Below are 8,639 nucleotides of genomic sequence, written 5' to 3' on the forward strand. Positions count from 1 at the left end.
GGCTCAGGTCTTTGTTGCAGGATCTTGAAATCCTGCCTCACATGGAGCCCTGCATCTGGCTCCATGCACAGCAAGAAGTCTGCTTGTCCTTCTGCTGCTGCCACCCTCCCCCTAGTCAAGCATGCAGGCCCGTGCTTATTTTCTTGCAAATAAAAATCTTTAAAAAAAAATCATAGAAAACCTTAGAGTTCTAAGATTCTAAGCACTGTTAAAGTCCATTCATATGTCACCATACAAGTTTCAACCTCACTTTCCTTCCCAATTAATGTGCTTTCTCATGAGAGACACGGCCAATGTACGATTTTGATTTACATTATAATTCTAAATTCAGCACAATTAAAATATGCACCTACTATTTAAGAGAAGCCAGCCTTGTAGCTACAAGAAATAAGAGATTTTTTTGAGACTTCCATAGAAGTTCCTTTGTTCTCTATTACTTGAACCGAGAATTAAAAGCCTGAGCTCATACTTTTCTGCCTGTTGATTCTCTAGTGCAGTCAGAAGAGGATGAACCCCCGCACAGTTTTTTTTTTTTTTAAGATTTTATTTATTTATTTGTGAGAGAGAGTGTGAGAGAGAGGATGAGCATGAGAAGTGGGAGGGGCAGAGGGAGAAACAGACTCCCTGCCGAGCGGGGAGCCCGATGTGGGACTCGATTCCCGGACTCCAGGATCATGACCTGAGCCGAAGGCAGTCTCTTAACCAACTGAGCCACCCAGGCATCCCACCCCCCGCACAGTTCTTATACCCCGCATAACTACTATAAAAATTGTGAAATGAAGACACTTGATTCTCGGGATTATTTCATTACAGTCAATAAGAGTGATACTTTTAGTTAACTGTGATGTGACATCATATTATGAATTACTAGTATGACACTTCCTATTGGAAAGGAGAGCAGCACTTTATTAAAGGACATGGACATGATCAAATAAACTTCAGAATCTCCTGGTATCAAGCGCAGTTCAGATAGAGAAGCACCTACTATCTTTAAAGCTAGGGAGAAAAAGAGAGAGAGAGAGAGAGAGAGAAGGGGCCGGGAACATCATCTTGAGAAAAATCCCCAAGGAACTGGGGTCCAGTCTTTTAAAGGGGTCAGTGCCTGGGGCATGATGGGGCTAGTCCTGGGAATGCAATAATAACTTAGAGGTTGAAACAAGTGCTATTGCACTTGGAGGCTATTATCAGGACAGTCTTTAGAGAACAGATTTAGAATGGACTGAAGAAGTCCCTTCTTCCTTTTCTCTTCTTTCTTCTCATCTCCCTAGAGTACTTGCTATTCCCAGAACTGGTAAGACGCATCTTAAAGAGAGGGGTGAAAGCTGTGTAGTTTAGCACCAGGATTACTAAGTATAGAAGGGTAGATTTGCAACAAGAGATAATAGCTTAAATATGAACACAGACTGGGACCTAAACTACGTCCAGTTTAAACTCTTTAAAATACTTCCTAATAGTTGGATTTCAGGAGCCATAATGAGCTGGTGGTGGAGCTGTAGAGGAGCAGAGGGACTTGTCTGAAAGCACTTACTGGTTAAAAACCTATTCCAATATGTTATCATCAAATGAAATTATATGTAAATTGTTAAGAACAGTGTCCGGCATATATAAGGCACCATAATAAGAGAATGTTTATAGTATCATCATTGTTGTTATCATCTCACCATGCTAGTATTAAGCATTGATATACAATTGATAAAATAAAAGTTAAAAACATTCCAAATCAGGTCTATGAAATCTGTAATCATAAACTTGCTTTTAACAAATATTAGCTGATACAAAAATAAAATGTGTACTATCACACCAAAAACAAAAGAAAACCACAAATTGCTGTAGAGAAGTTTAAGTGATGTGAAGTGCTAGTAACATGAACAGTACATTTTCTAAGAGCTTCCAACAAACTTTGGTTATTTGATTATGTGTTATGGCTTAAAAATGTACTTAACCCAGATTTTGGCAGTCTAATGCTTTCTTCCATAGAAACACTGAAGGCAATTATTGTCTTAAATCCTCCAGAACCTGAGCTACATTCATCTTTCTAACTGTGTCTGTTTATGAGCTTGTGGGTAAATACTGGGGAAGACCTGTAGACCAGCATTATGCTAATTTAATGTCCCTTTGAATGGGAACCCTTCCAGACTAGATGCTTTATGTACAGTCATAAAGATAATATGCTTCCATATAAATTTTAGAATTATTTGTTCCATTTCTTTCCCAAATAGACTTTTCCTACATTTCTAAAATTAATTTGCTTGTTTCTCAATTATTACAAAATGAATTGACTGACAACCTTCTCTGTTTAATTTCTACATTTTAGTTCTAATTGAACACATTAAAATCTCATAATTTAGTTACTATTCTTGAATTATTTTTTGTTGGTGGTGGTTCACTAATTCACTTTCAGTGTCTGAGTTTTACATTTATCCAAATGTTAATAAAACAATGTTTCACTTTTATCTGTAGTTCACTTTTCTGGAGACTTTAATTTTTTCATGAAACTGATAATGTGGTGCAGGGCTCCTGGGTGGCTCAGTTGGTTAAATGTCCAACTCCTTGTTCTGGCTCAGGTCATGATCTCAGGGTTGTGAAGTCAAGCACCAGGCTGGCCTCCCCACTCAGTGGGAAGTCTGTTTGAAATTCTCTCTCTCCCTGGGCCCCTCCCCACTGTGCTCTCTCTCTAAAATAAATTCATCTTTTTTTTTTTTAAGATTTTATTTATTTATTTATTTGTCAGAATGAGAGAGAGAGTACAAGCAGGCAGAGTGGCAAGCAGAGGCAGAGAAAGAAGCAGGCTTCCCACTGAGCAAGGGGCCTGATATGGGACTCAATCCCAGTACCCCAGGATCATGACCTGAGCCGAAGGCAGCAGCTTAACCAACCGAGCCACCCAGGTGTCCCTAAAATAAATACATCTTAAAAAAATTGATAACCCGATGCTTGGTCCAGAATTCCCCTCAATTCCCACTACCACCCATGAAGTAAATAAACAAAAATATAGGTACTGAAAGACAAGTGTTTTACTCAGAGCAGAGTCACTCAAAGCCTGTTTACTCCTATTTTAAACCTAGTTCACTCTAATTAGTTTCTTACCCCAAAGTGGATGAGAGGAGTAAAATGTGGATAAATAGGAGGGGCTTTAAAATCAGGCACCCAAAATAGAACTGAAAGTACATGGAAAGCAGTGAGGCAGAGGAATATAAAAATTAGCTGCACAACTGTGGGCTCACTGTGTTTTGGGGCACACAGCTCTCCTTTATAAGAATGAAGTCTTGAAGTCTTAATGCCTTAAAGTCAACAGTGCATGGGAACAGATTCCTGCACTAAGATTAGGTGAACCATGAGCAATTAACTTACTTCTCTGCACCTCCATTTCTACATCTCTATCATGGGGAAGGGGATTTGATGAGATGATTTCCAAAACCCTTTAACAAATTAAATTTTATAACAATTGTATAATGAATTTTCAATGACCTCCGTGTAGAGTGTTATGAGAGTGAGATAAAATATTTTAAAGTTGGGTGCCTGGGTGGCTCAGTGGGTTAAGCCGCTGCCTTCGGCTCAGGTCATGATCTCAGAGTCCTGGGATCGAGTCCCGCATCGGGCTCTCTGCTCAGCGGGGAGCCTGCTTCCCTCTCTCTCTCTCTGCCTGCCTCTCCATCTACTTGTGATTTCTCTCTGTCAAATAAATAAATAAAATCTTTAAAAAAAATATTTTAAAGTTTTTCTATCAAAAACAGTCAAAGTAAAAATAGTTTGGTCTTAATCTTACTAAATACATGTTATTTAGTACAAGTCAAGCATTTTTGTAAGTATTTAGATATATTATTTGGTTTAATCTTTGTAACAGTCCAATGAAGTACATTCAATTTATGCATATTTTACAAATGAGGAAACAGACTCACACAAGTGATATTAATTGCATGATATCTCATGGTGAGACAAGACCCACAATCTATTTTTGTCTTCTGTAAGACGTTGCACTACCCCTTCAAGTAGTACAGATAAGCTCCATATACTTGCATGGGTGGTTCTTTATTCCTGAGCCATAGGCAACCACATTTCTGGTTTGCAAAGTTGGGCATGCAACTGTTGCTTACATGGTGCTATTCCTACCACTGCTCATTGATGAGGAGCATGGCCCCTGACCCTTGCTATATATACACAGCCATAGACTCCACTGTTTTACTACGTGGCCCAGTTTCTGCAAGAATATTCAAGTGATTGAAAATGATCCCCACTGCTCTGCCACCATATGATTTGAATACCAACTTATCACTAAGGGATTGCTAATACAGGGAGAGTTTTCTTTTTTGAATACGACTAATTGTCAATTTTTTAAAAATCTACAATGTCTGTGTATTTTAAGCGATCAAGTATGCACAAATATTTCCTTATGATATCTTGATCACATATTATTGTTCTTTTTTTTTCCCCCTAAACAGATATATAAGAATAGAAAATGCACAGTAAGAGGCACTGTCTCACAGCAGGGAACATGAATGTGAAGGCTATCTGGTACAGCTAAACACTTTAAATATGCCATCTTAGGAAAACTACTTAAATTTTCCCAACTTTGGTTTTATCACCTAAAAATTGGTGATAATAATAGTTCTTAGGTTACAAGGTTGTTGTGAAGATTAAATGGGTAAAATAGCATCTGATGTAAGTGTTTAAAAAAAATGTCACTGAAAAAAGTTAAAAAATATATTAGCTTCTATTAGCTGATTCCAGAACTATGACTTAGGGGTCCTCTGATAGGTTGAGACAACTGAAGACTGTTTGAAATCTATTTCTCTTTATTTATCTAGAGTCTACTGTAGTATCTGATATCTTACAGATGCTCCATAAATTTTTGAATGAATGTCATTTACTTCTCCAAGGTTTGTTTTTTTTCCCATCTTGAAGGGACCTAAACTGCTAGTCTTGCCTCATGGAAAGGGTTATTACAGGTCATATAATATACTAAGCATTTTGCTTTGTGAAATCTGTTTTATACCCCCATGTTTTACCGACAAGGAAAGTATTGTAACTTGTTCACAGTCAGCAAAGAAAAGCAGAGTCAGAATTTGCATTCAGGTCTGTTTTATGTCTGAACCACGATACTTTATTGCTTCTCTCTGCTAGCCTACATATTATAAGCTAGTTTATGAGAAAGGGCTTAGAATACTGAGAAGCATACGCTTATATAAGACATTTGCATATGTTAGCAAGTTTGTGCCAGTAGCCTCTTAACTAGTTCTCTTCAGTGACTCATGCACTCTGTTTCCCAGTTTGTGAGCTACCTAAGACACTGAGAAGCAATATTTAGAATAGAACAAAAGAGGGTGGAGTGCTCTTGCCATTCCCATACAGACCATCCAAGTGGGTCAATTATCCAGTATGTGCATTATTCCTAACCTTTCATCTTCCTAGCAATTGTCCAACTGGTGGCTCGTTCCTCACTGTGATTAGAAAAAATATATTTTGATCAGACCATTGTAACATTCATTAGCAGATCTTCTGAAAGTCACTTGGAGAAAGAGAGCAACACCAGTATATTTACATAATCACCTATGAATTCAATATCGTTGGTTTCATTTCATGCTCCAAAGTACTCATTTATAAAATAAGAAAACCAAAATTACTTCACTATAATCATGAAGTTTAAAATTTTAATGCAGAGGTCCTTCTACAGCACCTGGTACATATGTGGAGCTCAATAAACCACAGCATACTGTGAATAGCAATTAGGATAAAGGTTGTAATTTCAAAACTAAAATATCCATAGAAAAATCAATGTTAAAGTAACTGTGGCTCATTCTTCTTTTATCCTGTACATATTTAATTCATATCAGGTGTGGCCATCAGTTTTAAAAGGAGGCTCACATAAGCAGGACTATACAGAATTCACATAAGTTTAGTATCTATGGTGACCATAAATTATGTATATCAAATTCTCTGTTCCACATAGATGGATTTCTACTTCTAACCTATATAGGGTTTTCTGTCTTTTCTCTTTTTTCTGAATTTATTTCCCATTATTAATCTAACACATAAACTTCATTCATTCAGACTGAATGGCACTGATGTGTCAGAGCTGTGCTGAAATTAAAACAAAAAAGTAATATATACCCTATACCTTCAAGGGACTCAATCTAGTGAAAAGAAACATCGACAGATAATTAGAATCTAGAGAAAGAAGTGCTAATAGAGATATTTGTAACACAAAATGGCAGTAATGAAAAAGACATGGATGAGTGAGTGCCATGTTCTGCTAGGGGCATTAAGTAACACAGGAAGAGAAGAGTGATCTTTGCCAAATTGGCTCTCTCCCCAAACTTGTTCATTTTGTTTCCCAGTAGAAGCTGCTGCAATAGAAGCTAAGAGATATGAAGGCAACATAGAAATATCCAGAGGTTGATGCCTGTGCATTCTTCTTCCGTGGCCTTGTCCAGAGCAGAGGGCATCAGAAGATTGAATCAAAGAGAATTCCAAAAGACCAAAAAGAATTCACCTAGTAGCTCCTTCAACAAAGAAACGTTTTATCTCTTCTCACCCTGTCCCTCCTTTTATTTTCAGCGTATCAAGTGTCTTGAATACATCACCTTACTTAACCAAAAGTTCAATGAATTAGAAATTAATCATTCAGTTACAAAACTGCAAAAAATTAAGGTCTAGGTTTTGGCCAAGTTTTCAAAGCTACTTAGTGATAGTCAGTAGTCAAAATCCAGTGTTGTCTCCAAATACTTTCTTCTAAATCACTCTCCTACACAGCATGAATACATTATAGAAAATGAAGGAACAGAAGTACATTCTTTCAAGGATCATGCCCAATTCTATAATTCTGTAAATATGAAATGCTTTGAGAAAATTCCCAATTTTATTTCTACCTTAACCATGATTCACTTGTCCAATGAAAAATAAAAAGAAAGAGCTAGTTAAATGTATGCTTTGTACATACCTTGTGCATGCACACAAATATCACTTTTTACACACATTTGTACAAAGTTGAAAAGTTTTAGAGCATTGGGGTTTAGAAAGTTGGTCATTATTTCCCCTGGCAGTGTTTATTTTAAAGGATAAATATTGGTATCAGAAATAATGGCAATCATATTATTTTGAATTTTTACAACACACCTAAGAAGTGTAAATATTAACAGAGCAATTAGTTTACTAGCTTCTTACAGTGGGGCACAAATATATTAAAGAATTTGGGCAAGAACACACAACAAATTAATAGAAGAGCTGGTAAGTTTATGAAACCTATGGATTCAATTTAGCCTTACTTGGACAATCAGAAAATCTTAGAATTCACTATGCTATGACACAAAATTACTTTTTTGAAATATCATCAAATTCATGAAATAAATCAGTAAAATAACCTATTTATTTGACCACAGGAAAAGAACGTATGTGGTATTATTGGTATACTTCAGCCTATTCTAGATAAAGAGGTAATTGGTATTAAAAATAAACTTGGGGAAGATACCTCTTAAAATAAAAATGGGCATCTTAATTCACCTAGTAATATTAGCTACTTAACTCCCTTAAGGAGATATGATGATGATTAATTGGATCATGAAGGAGAGAGTAATTTAATGAAAAAAAAAGCTGAGTACTCAAAATTATTAGCATGATTTCACCACAATTATCTCCAATTTTACTCTTTCTTGACTTCAGTTTTAATTTTATTGGTTCTTTGAGGAAAAGAAAAAGCCACTCAGTGCTTGAGGTGCACTCTTTTCAAAAGCTACAGAAAAGATTAAAAGAGGCAAATTTTAGTGAATACATGGTGTGACTCTACTCAGAACAACCCTTGAGAAACCAAATTTTCACTGTTTGGCACCTGCATCTCAAAGGATTCAGCAAAATTTCAGACACATATTATAGAACAACAAGACAGGAGGGAATCATAGACAACAATTAATCCAAAATTTATTTTAGTTAAAAAAATGAAAACCAGAGTAGTAAAGTGATTCACCCACATAACTCTACTGCTTGGTATGCCCTTTGACTTGAGCTCTTTCACTTTCTATTCTATTGTTCAGTCGTTCTCTCTGGGCGTTTGGGGTTTGGACACTTATAGAAGAATCAGGATATATTGACCTTTCAATACAGAGGAGCAATGGCTCCCAAAACAGACAATCTTTCTGACATCTGAAAACAAACACCATTTATATTAATCATGAGATAGATATGCCAACCTAAGTGCTTATTTATGGAATGTAGATTGTTCAAGTAATCACTCCTGACCAGAATTATGTCCAAAATGAGAATTACAAGAAGCTGTCAACCATGAATCTATGCACAGTAATGTAAAAACCATCCTGAGCTTTGGTAGGAAAGCAGAGAATATATTTATGGTAAAAATAAAAGCCCTCAGGTTATAATTAATGTAGCTAATCATCTGCTGTGAGCTCAACAAATCAGTGATATCAATTATTTCTTCTCCAGCTGATATGAGAAACCAAGGTCCATATTTCATATTTACTATATGCCACCTCTAGGAAATAAATGTTTGAACTGCTTTTAGGAGTATAAATCAATAGATGAAAATGTTCCCCTATTTATTAAGTGCCAAAATTGTTTCCTTTTTTGTTTTAGCATAAATTCCAGATTCATGAAACTGCAGCGGTGCCTACCCTATTTCCTTTTAAATGAAC

This window comes from Mustela nigripes, chromosome 12 (genome assembly GCF_022355385.1).
Source record: "Mustela nigripes isolate SB6536 chromosome 12, MUSNIG.SB6536, whole genome shotgun sequence".
Classification (NCBI taxonomy): domain Eukaryota; kingdom Metazoa; phylum Chordata; class Mammalia; order Carnivora; family Mustelidae; genus Mustela; species Mustela nigripes.